Below are 21,035 nucleotides of genomic sequence, written 5' to 3' on the forward strand. Positions count from 1 at the left end.
AGAATATGACTTTGATAGAGTCAGAGGGTATGATTTTAAAAGGAACTTCCATACAAATTTATCTGAGTATGAGAATATCAAGTTCCTCCTGAGCACCCATTTCCAAGGGAGTTTTGAATTTAAAACACTGCCACCACCTCACTTCTCTTATCAAGTAATTCAAGGTTGCCTCAACTTCTGGCTTCCTGGAGATCATAATCCACAGACAAGCCTTGTATGAGCTACCCAACATCTTTGTCCCATTAGGAGTTCAAATCCATAGTGTCAGGACCAGATGCACTGGGGGCTTACCGTTTGGGCTACGGCAGTTTTTTCTGGCTCTTGCTATACAAGGCAAGCAATCTGTTTCATTCTAGAAGGCTCAGAGAGTCTGGAGATTTGCCTGAGTCTCCCACTGAAGCACAGGAACAACAACCCCAGCCCCCTGCTTTATATGGTCCATCAGGTTCTGTTCCCTGTTTTATGGGTGTGTAAATACCCTCTACTCACCTCCCCAAAGCTTTAAACTTTCAACCACCTCTGCTTTTGGGGGGAAATCTCAGCACCTAATGCGCTTTTATACACTCTCTTTTCCCTCACACATACCCTAAGAAGCCTGTGTACACTCACAGGTCACTCTCCACACCTCTGCTCCAGGGAGCTTGGGCAGCCTGCCACTGCCAGGGTCCCATGATCCAGGGACAACTTCCCCAGGAGAACACATGGCATGCCTCAGGCTGGTGCAACATCGCGCTGGCCTCTGCCGCCACAGGGAAGAAGAAAAAAAAAAATGCAAAGGTAGCAGAAGGAAAGAAATCATAAAGATCAGATCAGAAATAAATGAAAAAGAAATGAAAGAGATGATAACAAAGATCAATAAAACTAAAAGCTGGTTCTTTGAGAAGATAAACAAAATTGACAAACCATTAGCCAGACTCATCAAGATAAAAAGGGAGAAGACCCAAATCAATAGAATTACAAATGAAAAAGTAGAAGTAACAACTGACACTGCAGAAATACAAAGGATCATGAGTGATTACTACAAGCAACTATATGCAAATAAAATGGACAACCTGGAAGAAATGGAGAAATTCTTAGAATTGCACAGCCTTCTGAGACTGAACCAGGAAGAAATACAAAATATGAACAGACCAATCAAGCACTGAAATTGAGACTGTGATTAAAAATCTTCAAACAAACAAAAGCCCAGGACCAGATGGCTTCACACACTAATTCTATCAAACATTTAGAGAAGAGAAAACACCTATCCTTCTCAAACTCTTCCAAAATATAGCAGAGGGAGGAACACTCCCAAACTCATTCTATGAGGCCACCACCACCCTGACACCAAAACCAGACAAAGATGTTACAAAGAAAGAAAACTACAGGCCAATAACACTGATGAACATAGATGCAAAAATCCTCAACAAAATACTAGCAAACAGAATCCAACAGCACATTAAAAGGATCATACACCATGATCAAGTGGGGTTTATCCCAGGAATGCAAGGATTCTTCAATATATGCAAATCAATGAACGTGATACACCATATTAACAAACTGAAGGATAAAAACCATATAATCATCCCAATAGATGCAGAGAAAGCTTTCAATGAAATTCAACACTAATTTATGATAAAAACCCTCCAGAAAGTAGGCATAGAGGGAATTTTCGTCAACATACTAAAGGCAATATATGACAATCCCACAGCCAACACTGTCCTCAATAGTGAAAAACTGAAACCATTTCCACTAAGATAAGGAACAAGACAAGGTTGCCCACTCTCACCATCATTATTCAACATAGTTTTGGAAGTTTTAGCCACAGGAATCAGAGAAGAAAAAGAAATAAAAAGAATCCAAATTGGAAAAGAAGAAGTAAAGCTGTCACTGTTTTCAGATGACATAATATTATACATAGAGAATCCTAAAGATGCTACCAGAAAACTATTAGAGCTAATCAATGAATTTGGTAAAGTAGCAGGATACAAAATTAATGCAGGGAAATCTCTGACATTCCTGTACACTAATGATGAAATATCTGAAAGAGAATTTAAGGAAACACCCCCATTTACCATTGCAACAAAAAGAATAATATACCTAGGAATAAACCCACCTAAGGACAAAAAGACCTGTATGCAGAAAACTATAAGACACTGATGAAACAAATTAAAGATGATTCAAACAGATGGAGAGAAATACCATGTTCTTGGATTGGAAGAATCAACATTGTGAAAATGACTATACTACATAAAGCTATCTACAGATTCAATGTAATCCCTACCAAGTTACCACTGGCATTTTTCACAGAACTAGAACAATTTGTATGGAAACACAAAAGACCCCGAATAGCCAAAATAATACTGAGAAAGAAAAATGGAGCTGGAGGGGCTTCCCTGGTGGTGCAGTAGTTGAGAGTCCGCCTGCCAATGCAGGGGACATGGGTTCGTGCCCCTCTCCGGGAAGATCCCACATGCCGCGGAGTGGCTGGCCCCTTGAGCCGTGGCTGCTGAGCCTGCGCGTCCGGAGCCTGTGCTCCGCAACGGGAGAGGCCACAACAGTGAGAGGCCAGCATACTGAAAAAAAAAAAAAAAAAGAAAGAAAGAAAGTCACTACTTTAATAAATGAACAAAGACCTACTGCCTAAGGAGAAATCCAACGGTCTCTGCAGTAAGCTAATCACTTCCAATATTAAGAAGCAGCCATAGTAAGATGGGATATGGGGCAGTTGGAAAGTAGGTCAGAAAATGTGGATAAAAAGTGTCAATATATTAAAACAATAAAAGGAGGAGACTCAAACAAGGTCAGATAGCTCTGCTCTTGCTAAGGGGCAGGGAGTTTGCTGGTGGAAACAAGGGTTAATAATTTCACTAACTTTTAAGAAAATAGGGCTATAAATGAACACTAAACACGATTATTGAATGATTGCATGTTAGTTACATGAACTATAAGAAAACAATATACAGTCAATTTGCAGTAGTTTGTTAGCTAAAGGCACTGGGAACACTAATTAGCAAATACCAAATTATAATGGCTCTTAGGGAAAATACAGAGTTAGATTTCTGCCAGCCTATTGTCAACTGACCAACACATAACTTTATTCTATGTGTGTTTCTGTTTAAAAACAACTTATTTAATATATATTATTGATTCATTAAGCCTGAGCTCACTGTAAACAGCACTGTAACTTATCTAAATAAAGCTTATCTAACACACCTGTACTGTCACCATAAGGCACATCACAGCTTCCTTGTACTAAAGAACACTAGTCAGCACTTTAGCTCTAGGTTTTAGGGGCCATTTTTAACAGCAGAATCAACAAAAAGCAAAAATGAGAACAACATGACACTGAATGAACTGCGAAAAGGACACTTCTTTGCAGTGTGAGAGATGAAACAGGAAGACAGAGTCATTTTATTCAACTTCATCTGAGAAGGTTCACCTGGGGAGACTCAATTTTTTCACTGCTTTGTCCATGCACATGTCTACAAATGACCACGTTAAGTGTTATGAATATTGATTTGGGGGTTATAAATACATTTTAGCTAGTAGGCAAATTCTCAGATACAGAATCTGCAAATAATGAGAATCAAGTGTTCCAGAGCATGGGTTTCATTCTCACTATAAATTTTGTCACCTTTAGAGTGGTATGGTGTTACTAGGAAAAGGAATCTGAATAGGATGGATAGAAGTCCAGGACACACATTCCCATATGGAATGCAAGTGGAACACTGGACTTTTTGGCCATGCTGGAACTTACATCATCCTAGCTACTTATCCCACTAGAAAGTGGACTTCTTTAGGGCAGGATCTGGTCTGTCTTGATCACAATTGTGTTGTGAGACTTAGCACAGTATCTTGGCACAATGAAGCCTCCCAAAGACAGTTGTTGAAAACGTGTATTTATGTAAATCTCACCCCCTCAGTACCATTTATGTTTTTATTGCCCAAATTTTAGTGTTAAGTTCCTTCCATTACTCTCCACTATTCTTCTGTTTAAAATCTTTGGCATTAAAACAATCCTATCTTGACTTAGCACTTTTAATTGTGTTTTCCTAAACTGCATTTTGTTCCTCTTCTTTGACTATAATAGCTTCTAACGTGTTATAGTCACCATCATCCAAGTTTTCAGTTACTTCCAGTCAGTCTTGTTCCATTGAGTATTAGGTCAAATTTATTAGTTCACGATGGTTCTTCAAGTTGCTAAAGTAAAACCAAGTTACCAAAGCCATTAAATAAACTCTAAAATACCCTGTTTACACACATGCACATGGATTTCTTTCATTAAGAAAATAGTAATTTGGGGTATTTAAGAGATAGAGTCTCCCCAAACTGCCCCGTGTCTTGGGATCACCTGAAAATGTACTGGAAAAACATCATCCACGTCCTCCATCTAGTTAGGAGGTATTAAATACACACCCACAAAGATGACATTCCTGTTTTTTTGCTCTTTTCTCCTTTTTTAACTCCTCTTCCACATCTTCTGATTTCTTACTTACCATACATGAATGTTTTAATGCACATTGCTGTTAATTCTACAACAAGGCAGGGGCAGTATATTATATGTTGCATATATTTCCTCCAACTCCTTGTTTCATTCTTTCCATATACAGCCTTAACTATTTCAGGATCTGACTCCCATGATAACCTAGATGTTAGAATCTGTGCCTCAGACTAATGAGTTATAACCTATGCTGAGAACACAGCTAAACTTAGAAAAACAACACAATAAAGTTGCTAATTTCTTATATTTTAAGCCTGAAAATTAAGCACATTCAAGTAACTTTTTTTGTTTAAAGTAACAGAAATATATTCAAAAATTACTTAAGCAAAAAGCATAATTTTATTGTTAGCATAAAGGGATAATTTTTCATTTAAAATGCAAAATGAGCACATGCATTTATTTTCGCTACCTCCTGAGAAAATATAAACCATAATAAAGGAAATTAAGAGAAATAATTCTATAATAAAGAAGACAACAAGAGGATAGCTATTAGTGGAACCCATCTGTAAGAATGTTGATCAGGGTGAATATTATATTCCTTGTTAAAAAATGGTGAAAAGCTAATTAATCAATACATGGTTGCATGTATCAATACATCAATACAATGGATACTTATCTGGAGAGGACGCCTGTGTGGATGGTACTGTCAGCCCCATCCAGCCCCTGGCAGTAAACAAAGATTCTAAAATGTCAAGAAAGGCAATCTAAAGTAGGGGCGCCAAATAATCTACTGCCCGAGGCAATCAAAGGGCAGTACTGGATTCACAAAAGAATCAAACTCATGACCCTATGCTCATTAATTCATACAATAAAAATCTCAGTATAGACAAGGCTGCTATTTGTCCATACGGCACATTTTGACAAGTGGGGAAAAGCATCTTTTCCTTTGTTTTAGTTTCATTTGCCAGAAACTTGTGTAAAAAAATATGGATTTTGTCAGAACATGACACTTTCTACTGTAACAAATATAGAAATGCAGTGCTTTCTCTCATATAATTTAGCTTCATTATTCTTGAAGACAAGACTCTTTGAAGGTTTGTCACACTGTGTCACACATGCCTACAGCAGTGCATGGCACATAATTGCTAAGTGTTTTGTTGAATGAAGGCATACTAGAGCTTATCTTGAATCATTTCTGCAACAACAATATAATCAATGTAACTGACATCAGTCAGTTCTTTGCAGGAAAACATGTTTGGTTTGATTCAGTTGAGACATGTCAAATGATATGCTAAGCTAGGTCTTTTTTTAAGAAGTTGTGCTTCATGTTCTGCCCCAATTTGCTGAACTACACTCCACCCAGTGCTTCACTTGTTAGAATTACTTATTCTGGTTCCAAAGTGCATGCAATTACTCAAGAATAACAAAAGTATAATTATTTACAACTCAAGAATATTCTGTTATGTCAGAGGACACACTACTGAGCTGGATGAGCATTTTTTGTGTGTGTCTTCAGGAAGTAATGACATAAATATTATGATTAAAGAAAAAACCCAGATAACTGTGGCCAGTTGACTTTCACATTGAATTAGTTTCTGAAAAATTAGGTCATGGTAGGAGTATCAGTGGACTTACTCCTTGAAAAGTGCATTAATACCATATACACAAAAGAAGTTATTTTTCCTTAAAAATAAGTTTGATCATATCTATTTAATGCCTGAGTTTAACATTCTGTAATGGTTTGTATGCTTGTTCAAAAGGCATTGTCAAATACTATTTAAAATGTAATCTATGTAACTCTGCAGAAAAATGGAAATATGTACTAGCAATATCAAGGATTACTATTTTCATTTTTATGTATCTTTTACAATTCCTATTGTTTTAGGAATATTAACTAGGAAGGCTTTTCTGATATTTCTCATAAAAGATATTATGCACAAGTTTTTAATGTAAATTGCAAAAAATATGGTCTGTATTTATAAGCATAATCAGAAATATACATAGTCTATAAACTATTATAATCTATGCTATCTAGGATTTTACCATTTACAAATGTGACTCACCAACTGCAATAATAAAGTGGGCAGCAAATGCCTGTAGAAGAACTCCTGTGGGCAGGAGCCATGGTAGAAACTATAAGTATTGATAAGATGATGGTGTCTTTCTTCAAACTAATCGCACTTTATATACTCTTTAATTCAGGTGTGCTACTCACCTCTGACGTCTTTACACTCCTTGCTATCCTCCTTTACCCTCTCAGAAGGAAAGTGAATTTTCTAAGTCACCAAAACATCCATGTAAATTACATCTTACTATAACTTTTCCCAAGCTGTATATTTCTTTCATTTAATTTTCCCTAGTTTCAGAGAGTTGAAGTAACTTACTTAAGGCCATAAAACATGTGTGCAACAGAACAGCCATGAATCTGAGATGCCCTAGTTCCTGGGACTCTTTCCCTGAACATAACCTTATTTGCTTAACTTCAGGTTCAAAACATTCAGAAAGCTTCTTTCCCCAAAAAGGGAAAAGCACAAATTAATTCTAGCAATAATAATAATATGAATGCAGGTTTTATTAGGGTCACAGAGAGAATAAAAATAGATATACACATGCTAATATAATGTGTTCTAATAATGTAATGATAAATGGTTAGTATTAGTATGGACTAAAAATTATAGTGTCCTGTTTATATATCTTAGAGGAATATTACACTGATAGAAATCATATTACTGTTAATTATCTCTAAAAAGCAATCTCTTCACAGCATTAACTATTCAAGTTAGTAATAAAAATGAGTAGTTAAAGCTGTTATACTAGTGGGCCTTTAAATTCACAAAGAGGTCATTGTTGTAGAATATTCTTTCAAGTGTGATCCATGGTGCACAGGGATCAAAATATTATGTGTGTGAAGAGTCTTCCACTGTATAGCTCCATGACATCTGAACAATAGGATAGGTCAGAATCCAAGGCAATCCTGACTAAAAAATTCTTTGTAGTCAGTATCATGCTCAGTGACATGAACAATGAATGGGATAAATTAATTATATAAGACACATAAGGCATGACCTAAGGAAACTCAGAGGGGGAAAAGAAGCATGTGCCATTTAGGTCTGGAAAAAATGCATTGTAATAAAATAAAATTTACTCTAAGTCAGAGACGCCATGCGAAATGCAGGAACGCTAATATTGTGGGAAAGATATAATTATGCTTATTTCTTTAAAAAATTTTCCTGCTATGAGTCAGAAAGGGTTGTAAATCTCTACCAGTTCCTCAGAATTCTCAGTATTTCATATAATCAATCACTGTACAGGGGGTAGCCTAAACCTCTAAGAGTGACTGTGACTGTTAAAAGTGAAGATGACAGAAAAGGCCATCACTTGCTATTCTAGAATAAAATGAGCAAATGAAGGTCAATATTGAAAGTGAGATGGGGGCATAATAACGTAATATTAAGTAAACATAGGGAAAATTTCAATCCTCAAATTACAAATTAATGTTTCCAAAGAATAGAAGTTATATGCTGAATGACTGCTAAATTATACAGATTCAGAATTAGAGAAAGCCATGTCTAACAGTTTAGGACCCTTTACACCTCACACAGTGAGTATAGTTGAAGCTGAGTTGTATCATATAATGTAGAGAAAATTATTGGAAAGGACATCCCCATTTTGAAGAAATTGTATCAATGAACACATATACAAATTTAGTTTCCTTTTTGTTGCTCTCTGTTTCAAATTAAAATTTTTTCTGCTAAAAGCAGTCCTTGATTTTAAATAAACTTATAATCATGTCAACTTTATGAATCTGAAATGGGACACTTTCAAAAGGACATGCCTCAGACCCTAAATAACTATATACTGTGATGCCTTTTAGCATAAGAAATATACATACTTCTACACAGAAAGTAAAAACGAAACGGCTGATTTCCACATTCGCTTGAATGTGCGAAGAGGGTAATAAGTTGAGGAAGACCTCAGAGAAGAGGTAATATTTGAACTGACTTTGAAGGACACACAGTATTTTATATGACCATTCAAGGAAAAGGAACAGCACAAGTAAAAAAAAAAAAAGTATTCACTAGATAGAAACCATAAAACTGAAAAAATCATCTCACTTGGTGATTAAAATACGGTCAGCCAGTTTTGTTGGTTTTCTAATTCTGTCCTTATATTGTCAATTTACTTTCCAGCTTCAACTCAGTCAGTCTTGCCCAGGTCTTAAACCAATGCCCTATCAATATTAGCAACCTCTTTCTGATGTCTAGTTGGAGCCTAGAATTTATGTAATTATCTCACTTTTGCTGTATGTTTTGTTTCGAGTGCACAGAGGTAGCCACATGGCCACTGGGCAGTGACTTTCTTATTGTTTATTACCTCATTTATCCAATTGTCATAACTAAGTTCTATTTCTCTTTGCTGCATAATTCCAGTCCCACTCTGAGACATGTTTTACCATGCACCCTCATTTTCAAGAGACTGTTACTAATAGTTCACTTTAAAACTGGTCATTTTCTGATAATTGGCTCATCCTCTTCTCTGATTTGTAATTACCACATAATTAACATGTTTAATTTAGAAGTGTTGCTGTTCATATAATTAACATTTTCAACATACAAATAAGAAGTAATACTTTAGTCTCATGAACAAACAATTTTTTAGCTTATGTCCTTAGAAGGATTTTACCAATGGCTTCCCCATTAAACTGTAACGTGCTCCATAAATGTAGTTGTCATAGCTCCGTGCTTGTACACATGCCATGCTTTCTGTTTGGCACAGCATTTGTCCTTCAGGATGACTTCAACACCACCTCTTTTGTGAAGGGTCTCTTGACCAGTCTCTATTGGCCTCCCATTCTTATTAAGGCATGTATTTCTCATTGATTCATTATAGAATTAAGTAATAGAATTATTCTTCACATGTGTGTCTCCTCCAACACGTTATGAGCTCCTTGAGAGCAGACACTCTGTCATGTTTCCATGATCCCATTCTTAGTACAGTACCTGATACGTAATAGGTGTTTAATATGTATTCTTCAAATAAATATTGAATGAATTCAAAACATTACTAACCTCAAAAGTGGATATATATTTTAAGATATATACTGGCTTTGTTAAGAACGTGACAGCAAAGTGGGAAGGTTCTTAAATGTGTGTGGATGGAGAGGAAACATAAGAGATAAAAGAGGTAAGAAAAATCAAGGAAAGACAGTATTTTTACTGTATTATATACATTGAAAAATCCCCCAAGTACTTTGATTTAATCTAAATATTGGGAAATAATTAGTTGAAATACATTTTTCCCCTTTCCTTTTGTATTGTTCTGCTCAGCATCATTCCTTAAATTTTCCCTCCAGAGAACAGAGAGAAGAACAGCATTCTTTTTAAAACACTTGGAGCTCATATTGTACAAAGCAATAAATACAGAATAGTTATTATAATAAATGCAGTATATCTGTATTCCTACTGGACCCAAGTGCATATTTACATTATAACTGAATATGTATTTGTTGTACGCAAATCTGTTTGCTAGGACTACAGTGAGAGTATCTGAGAGAATACTTTTCTAATAGAATATTTTGCATCTCAGTCCTTGTCATAACTAAGCATAATATGAAAATCCATCAGAGCATTCAAAAATATGATCAAGAAATGTAATCTCTCTTTATTTAGTTTAAGCCATGGCATTGATCAACATCTGGAATTCTTAAATGGAAAATTAAGTACATTCCTAAAACAGACTCCAGCAAGTATTACTTAAAATACTTACTGGATTTCAGTTCAGATACCTGAAGTTATGGTTAAATAATGCATGTGGTTTTGTGTCTTTTTAATATATTTCCTGCATGTTCTTATTCATAAGAACATTCATATTCTGGTTAAAAGTGGCAAAAACCTTTCAATTCGCTATTTCATATGTTTAAAAAATGGATGGAAACTCAATCAATATTTTTATACTGTAAGAGTTAGGTAAGAAAAAGACATGTCTTTCTTATTCCATAAATATAAAAGGAGTTCAACCGTAATAAATCTGCCCTGAATAATGGTTTGATTATATGCAAAGTATAAACTATTTTGATATGACTTTACATTTATAATATTATAAATCATGAATTCAAACATAGTATTTAAAAATAATGACTTTGGGTAACTGACAAGATGGGAACACTATGAAGAAACAAAGGGTTTAGTGCAGAGATGAATTGCTCAAGCTGTGTCTTGATGAGTATGAGGTACCAGTGGCTCATTCAAATGAAAATATCTCTCAGTTTGAAGATCAGTTAGATGGGAAATACATGGAATATTATTACAACTATGACAGTGGAAACATACCAGGGTGATTATCAGAGTGTGGAAAAAGAAGATGAGTGGGCTGAGGATGGAATCAGATAAAAGTGATATTTTAAAAATCACTCTCAAATAGTTTCCATACTAATATACATGAGAAATGGCATTTTCACATAAAACTCACATCCAGATTTTACTGAAACTTTCCAAATATGTTTAAAAATATGAAGCACTATCACAATTAATAATGGGTACATAATAGTGTCAATCCCTGTATATTAGGCCATAACTAAATCAGTTTCAGATTATGTGCAATTCCTAGTTATTGAGTAAAGCTCTACTACTAACTAAATTTCTCAAATAGCATATGGGAGTGGAAGTGAGTGAGAATGGTACTCCTAAATTCTCTCTAATTTTCTTTTTAAGTTGATAATTTTTTTGTCATATGGAGGCCTATAATGACTATAAGACCTCATATGTCACTTCAAATACATGGATAAAATAGAGCTTATGCATATGTGTCTGTCTACACATATATACACATAATCGGTAGAGACCACATAATCCCTCCATATCAATGACTAACAATACATTTATAGAGGTTTAAAGAGGCTATTAAAAAAAAAATCCTCAGGTGCCAGAAACAAAGAAATACTTTGGAGCCAGACACAAATAATATAGTAAATCAGAATAACATGAAAGGAGGGCTGGGGTGAGGTGGCAGAAAGGCCATAGAAGCAGTGCTAACTTTAAACTATTTTAGGCCAAAGAAGTTTGAAAATACTTAAGGGAAATTACTGTAGGAATCAAAATGAGTACAATTCCAAAGCAGCACAGGGGGAAGATAACAATACAAGATGGTTGTATGATAAGAAAGGAGAGAAAAGAAAAAAAAAGGAAAGAAAAAAAGAAGAACACAATAACATAAATAGTATACATAGAACCAAATGGAAGAGAGAAAAATGGAAAGAAGTGTCATGGTATTGAAAAGCACAAAACAAGATGTTATGAATAATTCCAAATCTATCAGAATAGTGATAAATGGACTAAACTACTAGTTATGAGGCAAAGACTTTTAGACTTCAATAAAAAATTAACAAATATACAAATGTGTCACTATGTAATTTTTAAAGGGTCACTAAAAACATAGCTAACAAGAAAGAATGAAAGTAAAGAAATAATAAAATATATCCTCTAAGGAGTATACAATGCAAGAATGTGATAGAACTATATTAATATAAGGAAAAAGATTTTATGGCAAAATGATTGTTATTCTTTAATAAATATAAATATATCATTAGTCATTAATTAAAGAAACAAGAAATAACAATCCTGAATATGCATGAGCATAACAAATTATCTTAAAATATGGATAAAATCAAAATGGTTGAATTACTAAGTTCATTTTTTTAAGCTATTTCTATTTATATATATATATTTGGCTGTTTTGGGTCTTAGTTGCAGTATGCAGGAACTTTCGTTGGGGACATGGGTTCATCATTGCAGCTTGCAGGCTTCTCTCTAGTTGTGGCATGCGGATTTTCTCTCTCTAGTTGTGGTGCACAGGCTCCAGAGCATGTGGGCTCTCTAGTTGAGGCATGTGGGCTCAGTAGTTGTGGCGCGAGGGCTTAGCTGTCCCACGGCCTGTGGGATCTTAGCTCCCCAACCAGGGATCAAACCCACATCCCCTGCATTGGAAGGCAGATTCTTTACCACTGGACCACCAGGGACATCCCACTAAGTTAAATTTTATTTATTTATTTGTTTGTTTGTTTGTTTGTTTGTTTCTGCTTTATAAAAAAGTGAATCAGTCATACATATACATCTGTTCCCACATCCCTTCCCTCTTGCTAAGTTAAATTTTAAAAGCCACATCATAGAAAGAAAGTTGACCACTCAGAAATTGACAGATCAAGTAGGTATTTAAACTATACAGTGGAAAAAGAAAGAAAAAAGACAATGTCTATTCTTTATTAAATAAACACATAATGTTCATTTTCAAAAACTGGTATAATTTCACAAAATAAATAACTAAGAATCCGTATAAAACCCGTATTATTTGACTCATGTAATAGAATACAAACAAAAACTGAGACTTCTGCTTCTGGCTCTGGTAGTGAGGACTAAGGCAGACATCACAACTGCTACAGACAGATAACTAGAAAAGCCACATAAAATTTAAAATCACATGGTTAAAGTCATGGGACAGCTGCTGAGGTGAACGGGATTTAAGGAGGAAAAATTGTAGAGATAGAGAAACAACAGAATGGTGAGGAGATACTCTGCAGCTTCCACTGAACTCAGAACTTTTGGCTATTTTGACTGCAGGAGAGGAAACCAAAGATCTACACAAAAGGCCCAGACAAAGGCCACTTCTGAGGCAAGGAACCAGCAAGCTTCCGGCAGTCTATGTAGATTGACAGAAAACTAATCAGAGGCCTGAGGATTCAGAAACCAACTCCACCAAGTCATATTTTGAGGGCTTCCCCTTGGGGGAGGGGGTGTGTTAATTCCCTGGTACTTCTGGCTTGCCACAGATGGTACATGGACCCTCCACAAATCTGGTCAATTTTGCCAGTAGGCATGGAGATGCAGATACTGGCAGTTAGAAATTAGTATGACTGAAAGATTGGGGGCATAGGGCAGTACAATAACTGGTACTTCTATAAGACTTAAATGTTCCAGGCACTATATGTATGTATGTATGTATGTATGTATGTATGTATGTATGTATGTATGTATATCACCTCCTATATTCTTGCCACTGGACCAGAAGCAGGGAATGAACAGGGGAATGAGATACACTGTCAGTCCTCAAGAAGTTGACTATGGTTGAGTCAGGCTTGTACAGCCTGGTCCACGTTTATTTCTGAATTGAGTACTGTCAAATCAGATATTTCTGGAAGAAATGCTAAGTCCTTAGATCACCCTACAATGGGTAATTTATATAAGATAAAATCCAAACTGTCAATATCTGTTTGCAAAGATGCTCAACTTTACCAGTAATCAGAGAAATACAAATTAAAATAGTTCATACTTATCATTCCAGCCATTAAAAAATGACAATGATAATGATGCCAGTTGTGAATACTGAGTCTGTACTAAACACCAGATGTTTTATGCTTGTTCATGGAAAAATTCAGTAGTTCATGAAAAAATTCTACGAGCTAGAAGTTGTAATCTCCCTTCTATAGATAGGAAAACTGAGGCCCAGATAAGTCATGAATAAGTGGTGGAGCTGGAATTCAAACCTCTTTGGAATGCAACTTTGAACATGCAATATCTTCGCTATTCTTCCCGACAGCAATAATAGCAACAAGAGTAAAATGGTTAATCCTTAATCAGCTATTTTCCAAGCATCCTTCTAACATTTTTACATTTAATAAATCATGTAATCATTACAGTAGCTCTATAAAGTAGGTATTGGGGACAAAGGATGTTGCCTGCCATTGCAGTAAACAAAGAGTGTTGCCCATTACCAAGCCATCAGGCACTGCAGCTGCCCACCTAGACAGTGTGCCCTGAGGAGGATTCAGAATGGAGAAAAACAGGATACTGGCCCTAGATAGTTAAGATACATATATAAGGAATAATTTCAATGAGCCCAGACTCTTTCATCTTCCCATACACAGAAAAGCACTAAACATTAACCTGAGATGTCTGTTTTTTGTGATTAGCAGTATTCTTTTGACGTTTGACTACATGAGTTCTTTTTGTTTTGGTTTGGTTTGTTTTCCAGCAAAAACTCCTATATATCCTGGCTCCTCCCTTACCTCTTAGGAACAGTTCCTCAGAGACATTTGAGAGGCTGTCTCCTGAGCTATAGTCCTCAGTAAGGTTCCCCAATAAAACATAACTAGCACCTTTTAGGTTGTTCATTTTTCTTCAGTTGACAGTATTATACTATTCTCATTTTAAGATGAGGAAACTGAGGAACTGAGAAGTTAAATTCCTGTCCAATGTTTCATTGCTAATAAATGTCAGAGCCAAGATTGAACTCCAAGGCATATGCACGTAACCACTATCTATATTGCCAATATGTGTCAGTGTAGATGGAGGGAAGTGGCTACTATAAATATGATAAGAGGTAGCATACTGCATGTGACCACTATGGAAAGCATTTTGGCAATACCTAATAAACTTGAAGGTGTACCTATGAAATGGAGCAGGACTCTATGGTCCTTGCCCACCATGTCCTCCACCTGCCTTTTGTCTATGGAAAAACTTTAGCCAAAAAAATAAGTTTAATCAGAGAAGTAAGAAAATGCAGAAACAAAGGAAACAGTTAAAGGAGACCAAATAATAACGGTTTAGTCATTAAGTAAAGTCAAGGACCTTTAGTTCTTCCTCAAGGGCTACAGATAATTTTCTGAGTCATATCCCATGAGCCGTCTTATAGATGCTGCAACCCCCACCAGGTGGAAGCAATTAACTACACGATGACCAGACTGTAGCCATGACATAAGCTGCCACAATTCTGAGAACTGGCCTCAAGGAAGTGGGAACAAACCAACCCTGGAATTGAAGATTAACTGTGCTTAAAACAATCAAGATGACACTGGTCAGACCACCATGTGACCAATTTCAAGATGACTGTCAGAGCTGACTGTGCTTTTTTCTACATTTAACCCCCTCCCTCTGCCTGTAAAAGCCCTTGTCCACTGATTGTCAGTGGGGGGTGAGGAGGGGAGGAGGAATTGGCCTTTGGACAGGAGTCCACCTTCCCCCCTGGTTGCTGGCACCTGAAATAAAGCAGACTTTCCTTTCTGGCAACTTGCCTCTTTATTGGCTTTTGAGTGGTGAGCAGCCAGACCCCCACTTTCAGTAACACATACACTATGACACAGAAATCCCAAATGAGTATATATTAATTAGCTTTTACACATTTGCACAAGCAAACATTTTAAAATGAGAAGTAAGGATTGGATTCAGGAAGGGGGGGTCACAGCCTTTGTCACATTATTCTATGTACTTTTCTGTAATTTGAAATATTTTGTATAAAAATAATGCTAGCAAATAGGAGTGACATAATTAAAAGTAGTACTTTATTAGTAATAACACAAATGGGACAAAATAAGACATATAACAGTACCAAATAGGCACTTGCAAACCACTGATTTTAGGTAAGGGTGGAGAGATTGGGAAAGGAAAAAAAATCCAAAAGGGCAAGTGAGAAGTGAAAGGCAGAGATATAAAAGGAGGGGAAAGAAAGACCATGGAAGTTGTGGAGGGAAAAAGCCATCATGTAAGGAGAAAATGACCCATAATACCAAATGCAGGAAGGAAGTCCAAAAAAACTAAATATTTAAAATATCTATTGAATTTATTGTGTAAGAAATCTATTAACTAGTTTCAGTGAAATGTTGGTGGTGGAAACACTATTGCAGTAAGTTAAGAAGTCAAAAGAAAATAAAAAATTTGAGACAGGACATGTAAGGTATCTGTGGCATAATAAGAAATATATTTCATCTGTCTCTGGTTCAGTGAGGTGACTAAGGGTGGGGACCCTAGATAGCCTCAGGATGGGGTTGGTCACCAGAAACACCAAACGTGATTAGAAGGTAGGAATTCTCAGCCCCACCTCGACCTCAAGGTAAGGAAGGAGACCTGGAGATAGGGTAATAACATCTCTTCAGGGACTTCCCTGGCAGTCCAGTGGTTAAGACTTCGCCTTCCAGTGGTGTGGGTTCGATCCCTGGCTGCGGAGCTAAGATCCTACATGCCTCATGGCCAAAAAACCAAAACATAAAAGAGAAGCAATATTGTAACAAATTCAATAAAGACTTTAAAATGGTCCACATAAAAAAAATCTTAAAAAAATTCTTCAATAACAACGTTTGGAGAACTGGATTTGCCACACACCCTGACTCCACAGGGACAGGAGCTCTTGTACTCAAGGACCTTCCAGACCTTGCCCTATGTATTTCTTCACCTGGCTGTTCAGTTGTAGCTTTTATAATAAACCAGTAAACCCAAGTAAAGTGATTTCTGATGTTCTGTGAGCCATACTAGCAAATTATTGAACCTGAGGATGGAGCCATAGAAATCCCTATTTATAGCCAGTCAGTCAGAAGTGTGAGTGGTTCAAGAGTTGTAACTGGCATTTGAAGTTGGGGCAGTCTTGTGAGACTGAGCTCTGAACCTGTAGGGTCTACACTAACTCCTGATAGTTAGTGTCCAAATTGAATTGAATAGCTGGACATCCATCTCATGTCAGAGAATTAGTTGGTGTCAGATGATGCATCACAGTATCCCATCCAAGAAGTCTGAGATAAAGTGAAGAGAGGTCAGTTAGTAAGTGGAGGATCAAGGGAAGTTGTATTTTTGTTTGTTTGTTTTTGTTTTGTTTTTTATAAAAAGGTTTGGAAATACAGTTGATCCTTGAACATGTGGGGCACCAATCCTCCACAAAGTCAAAAATCCATGGGTACCTTTTCAGTCAGCCATTCATATCCATGGCTCCACGTTCACAGATTCAACAGGATCATGTGGAACTGCACTATGTATTTAGTAAAAATGATTCATGCATAGGTAGACCCACACAGTTCAAACTTCTGTTGCTCAATGATCAACTGTATTTTACAGGTTAAGGGAGTACTTAGGAGGAAGAAGAAGTTAATTAGGAGACATTGAAGAGTGAAGCTAGATCACCCAGGAGGTGGGAGTGAAGAGGAAGTCATCAAGAGTAGATTGGGTAGATTTAACCCTGTACACTGAATGGGAACAAGGAGGAATGTGATTGTTGATTTTACTTTTGTTATTTTAAGAAGAGACAACAAAGTCATTTGAGTACATCTCTGATGGCTTAAATTCTTTGTGTAAAGAAGAAATTGAAATCTTCCATTAAGAAAAGGAAGTCCAAACCTAGTTAAGGGAAATGAAGTTTATACAGACATTTAGGAAATAAGAGACAGGTGATGAGTAAAGAAAATAATTGAGTGAAATCCCTTTTCTTCACGTTTTTCTCTAGCCAACACAACAGAAAATAAAGATGCCTGAAAGAAAAGAAAATTGAGACTTATTTTACAGTTGATTCTCTAAGGACAGAGCTCACATGTTTATAAACACAGAGAGTCTAAAGGGAACATGGGTAGTTGATATGGGTATAGTGGGAAAATGTCTTGCTGACATTAACAAATAGCTTTATTTTACCCCAACAGAGATTTTAACTCTCTATTTCTACCAAAGCACAGTTTCCACTGAATTGCAGTACTCATTAATTTGAACCTTTGGATTTTACTATGTTGAACCTTTGGATTTCACTATGTTGAACTGATTTTTATTGCTATTGATTTTTATATATAGAATAATGTATAGATTCAAGTTGGCATTAAAAATGTATCAGAGAATATAGTATTTTTAAATCTACAATATAGTTAATAATACATATCTTTAGAGAGTAAACATTGTTATGTGTTTGTTAACTAAACAGATATATCTTTAATACATAAGAATGTTTTCATATTGGGAAATAAACTAGTTTGAAAATATTTCAATCTGTATGTAACTTATTTATTTTTTTTTTACAAAACACAGATTAATTTGAAACTTTAACTCCAGAAAATAACCTCCTGGAGTTACAATTTAAAACCATGGACAAGCATTGTTAGGATAATTATAACCACAACTTGTGACTTAGGCTTAGAATTTTAAAAATCCATATAATATAATTACTCATAAAAATAAAATATCTTCCATAGTTTTATGTTTATCATACCTCCAGCATAGAATTCAGTTTATTTCATTCCATATACACAGAGTATAACTATTTCACTCTTTAGTAATTAAATGGCATTAAAAAATGCTTTCGTCTCTTTGCCTTGTTTTTTAATGACTCCACTGTTTAAAAATGGCAGTTTGATTTTAATACCTATGCATCTTCAAACTGAGGGAGTATGACCTTCAAATAATTGAAAATTGGAATTAAAAACATTTTAATCTTCATTAGCTTTTAATATTTTTTTTTCAAACTTGGATTTCTCATAGCAACAATTATAGAGGCCTTATTACTCAATACTTAATTTTGTACTTAGCTATTAATTTAAATTAGAAAAGAAAGCAGCAGAAAATACATTACTTCTACAAGTGCATATTTGTGAGATGTTGCAAACGAACAACATTAACATCTTTAGTAAATCTTTTAAGTGAAATAAAATGTTTGTTTCATGAAAGAGACCAAAATAGAATTACTCAATTGTAATCTACAAAATTCTGAATTAATCAATTTAGAATTGATATTTAATTATATGAATGCAGAGTTAAGTGATAGTTGACATAGTTATTGAGTTTAAATGCCTGAGTAATAAGGCTATAATATGGTGAATGGATGTGAGTCTAATAAATTTTGATCATTCAGGTCAGCACAATTGTGTTTGCCACTGTTTTAGTTATGTATGCACATATATATATGTGTACTTATACATGTGTATATATATATATATATATATATATATATATATATATATATATATATACATATAAGGCCCCATGAGTTAAAAGTCAGAATGCTTCCAAAATTTACTTTTAAAGTGAACCTACAGTTTTCCATCTGACTCTCCATTAAAATACAAGTATAAAATAAAATAAATTAAAAATAAATAAAACAAAGTTAAGTTAGACCCAGAACTATGTTCCCCTCGGTCCTTTTTGGTTTTTGGTGTTTTCCATCTCCAAGCTGCTTTTGGAACACCTTCCTTTATGCAAGTCTAAGACTGGTGAGTGTGGTCTGAAACTTCATCCCAGATGTGCTCATAGCACAGCAATAGAGTCTTCATTACATATCAGAATTAGAGAAAATCCAAACTAATGTAGCATATTACACAGAAGGTAATAGATAAAAATCAAGGAAATTTAACATAATTGCAGACAATTATGTTTGTCTAGGTGACAATGGCAAGGAAGGGTTATACAAGACCCAAGATCCAAGTGATCCCATAAGAGCAATGTGTCTATGTGTTTCCCAGAATGGATTCCTTCTCTTTATCTGGGCAGCTCAGGAAAGAAAAGGAACTCATATTTATAGAACATTAGTAGTCAGGCAATCTATCTTTGCTTCACAGTTATTACCAATTCTATTCCTCACAACAACTCTAAGTGGTAGGTATCATTCTGTATAGTAAACGTCACTGAGGTTCAAAGATGGTAAGTGACTTGCTTTTAATGACAGAGCTGGAATTGAAACCAAAGTTTTCTGATTTAAATGGAATTTTGTTCATTACAATCATGTTTCCCTAATGTACATTTTTATAAAAATTCTCTGGAAGTTTAACAAAAGGCAGATCCTTAAACCCTACCCCAGACTTACTGAATCAGGATCTGCAGGAGAATTTTGAGAAACTCCTACAGGTAAAAAGATATCAGGAATTTGTGTACATACTATGGATTCTCCTTTCTGTCCCAAATGCTGTAAATTGTGTAAAGAATATTTAAAATTTTAAATCAATCCATAATTATGCTGGAGAAGGAAAATCAAACAAACAAAAAAGCTACAGTGGATTAGAATTGTGAAAAGTTCTTGAAAGAGAGAATGCAAAATGGATGAGATGGAAGAAGAAGCTGAATATTGGAAATATTCACAAACCTAAAACTACTATAATTCACCTTTGACTAAAGTTTAAGTGAACTATAGGTAATAATGATAACTAAGAAAATGTTCATAGAGAAGAATCCTGCCATATCAGATACCATGACAATGTTAAGCTAGTCTCAAAAGAAAAGATGGCATTGTAGAGCAGAGTACTGCTCTTACAGGTTACTTGCATCCTAATATCCTTAAGGTCCAGGAAACAAAAAAGCCAAACATACAGGGGAAAGATTTTATTAAAAAATTAAACTTTAAACAGGAGTTTCTGTAATAAAGAAATTAAGCTCTCTGAGATATTCACTGGTGTTTCCTGAACTATTCAATACAAACTTCTTCCTAGAAGAATCATTCCATGTTAAATGCCAAGTGCTGGAATCTTGACTTACATAGGACAATGTAGAAAAAACCCACATTGTATTTGCTAACTTGTAACTGATGTGTTTCATGGGGATCTATTTTATGTACATTGTATTGATTTTCTCTTATGTAGATAACGCAGGAGACTTGGGTATGGTTTTCTCCTTGACATCTGGGTAAGAAAAATAAAAACCATGGCTCAAGTAGATTCAAAATCCAACATAAGAAAAAGCCTTGTTTCCTTGACATCAAGGATCAATATTGCACAAGGGAGTAGTGATTTGAAGTTGACTGTATATAATGATGTCAGAAAATGAGAGGGAGCTTGTAGGCAAGCAACAAGACTTAGTTGGGGTGCCACAACATGGAAGCTAGATATTTACAATTT

The sequence above is a fragment of the Mesoplodon densirostris genome, chromosome 5 (genome assembly GCF_025265405.1).
Source record: "Mesoplodon densirostris isolate mMesDen1 chromosome 5, mMesDen1 primary haplotype, whole genome shotgun sequence".
Classification (NCBI taxonomy): domain Eukaryota; kingdom Metazoa; phylum Chordata; class Mammalia; order Artiodactyla; family Ziphiidae; genus Mesoplodon; species Mesoplodon densirostris.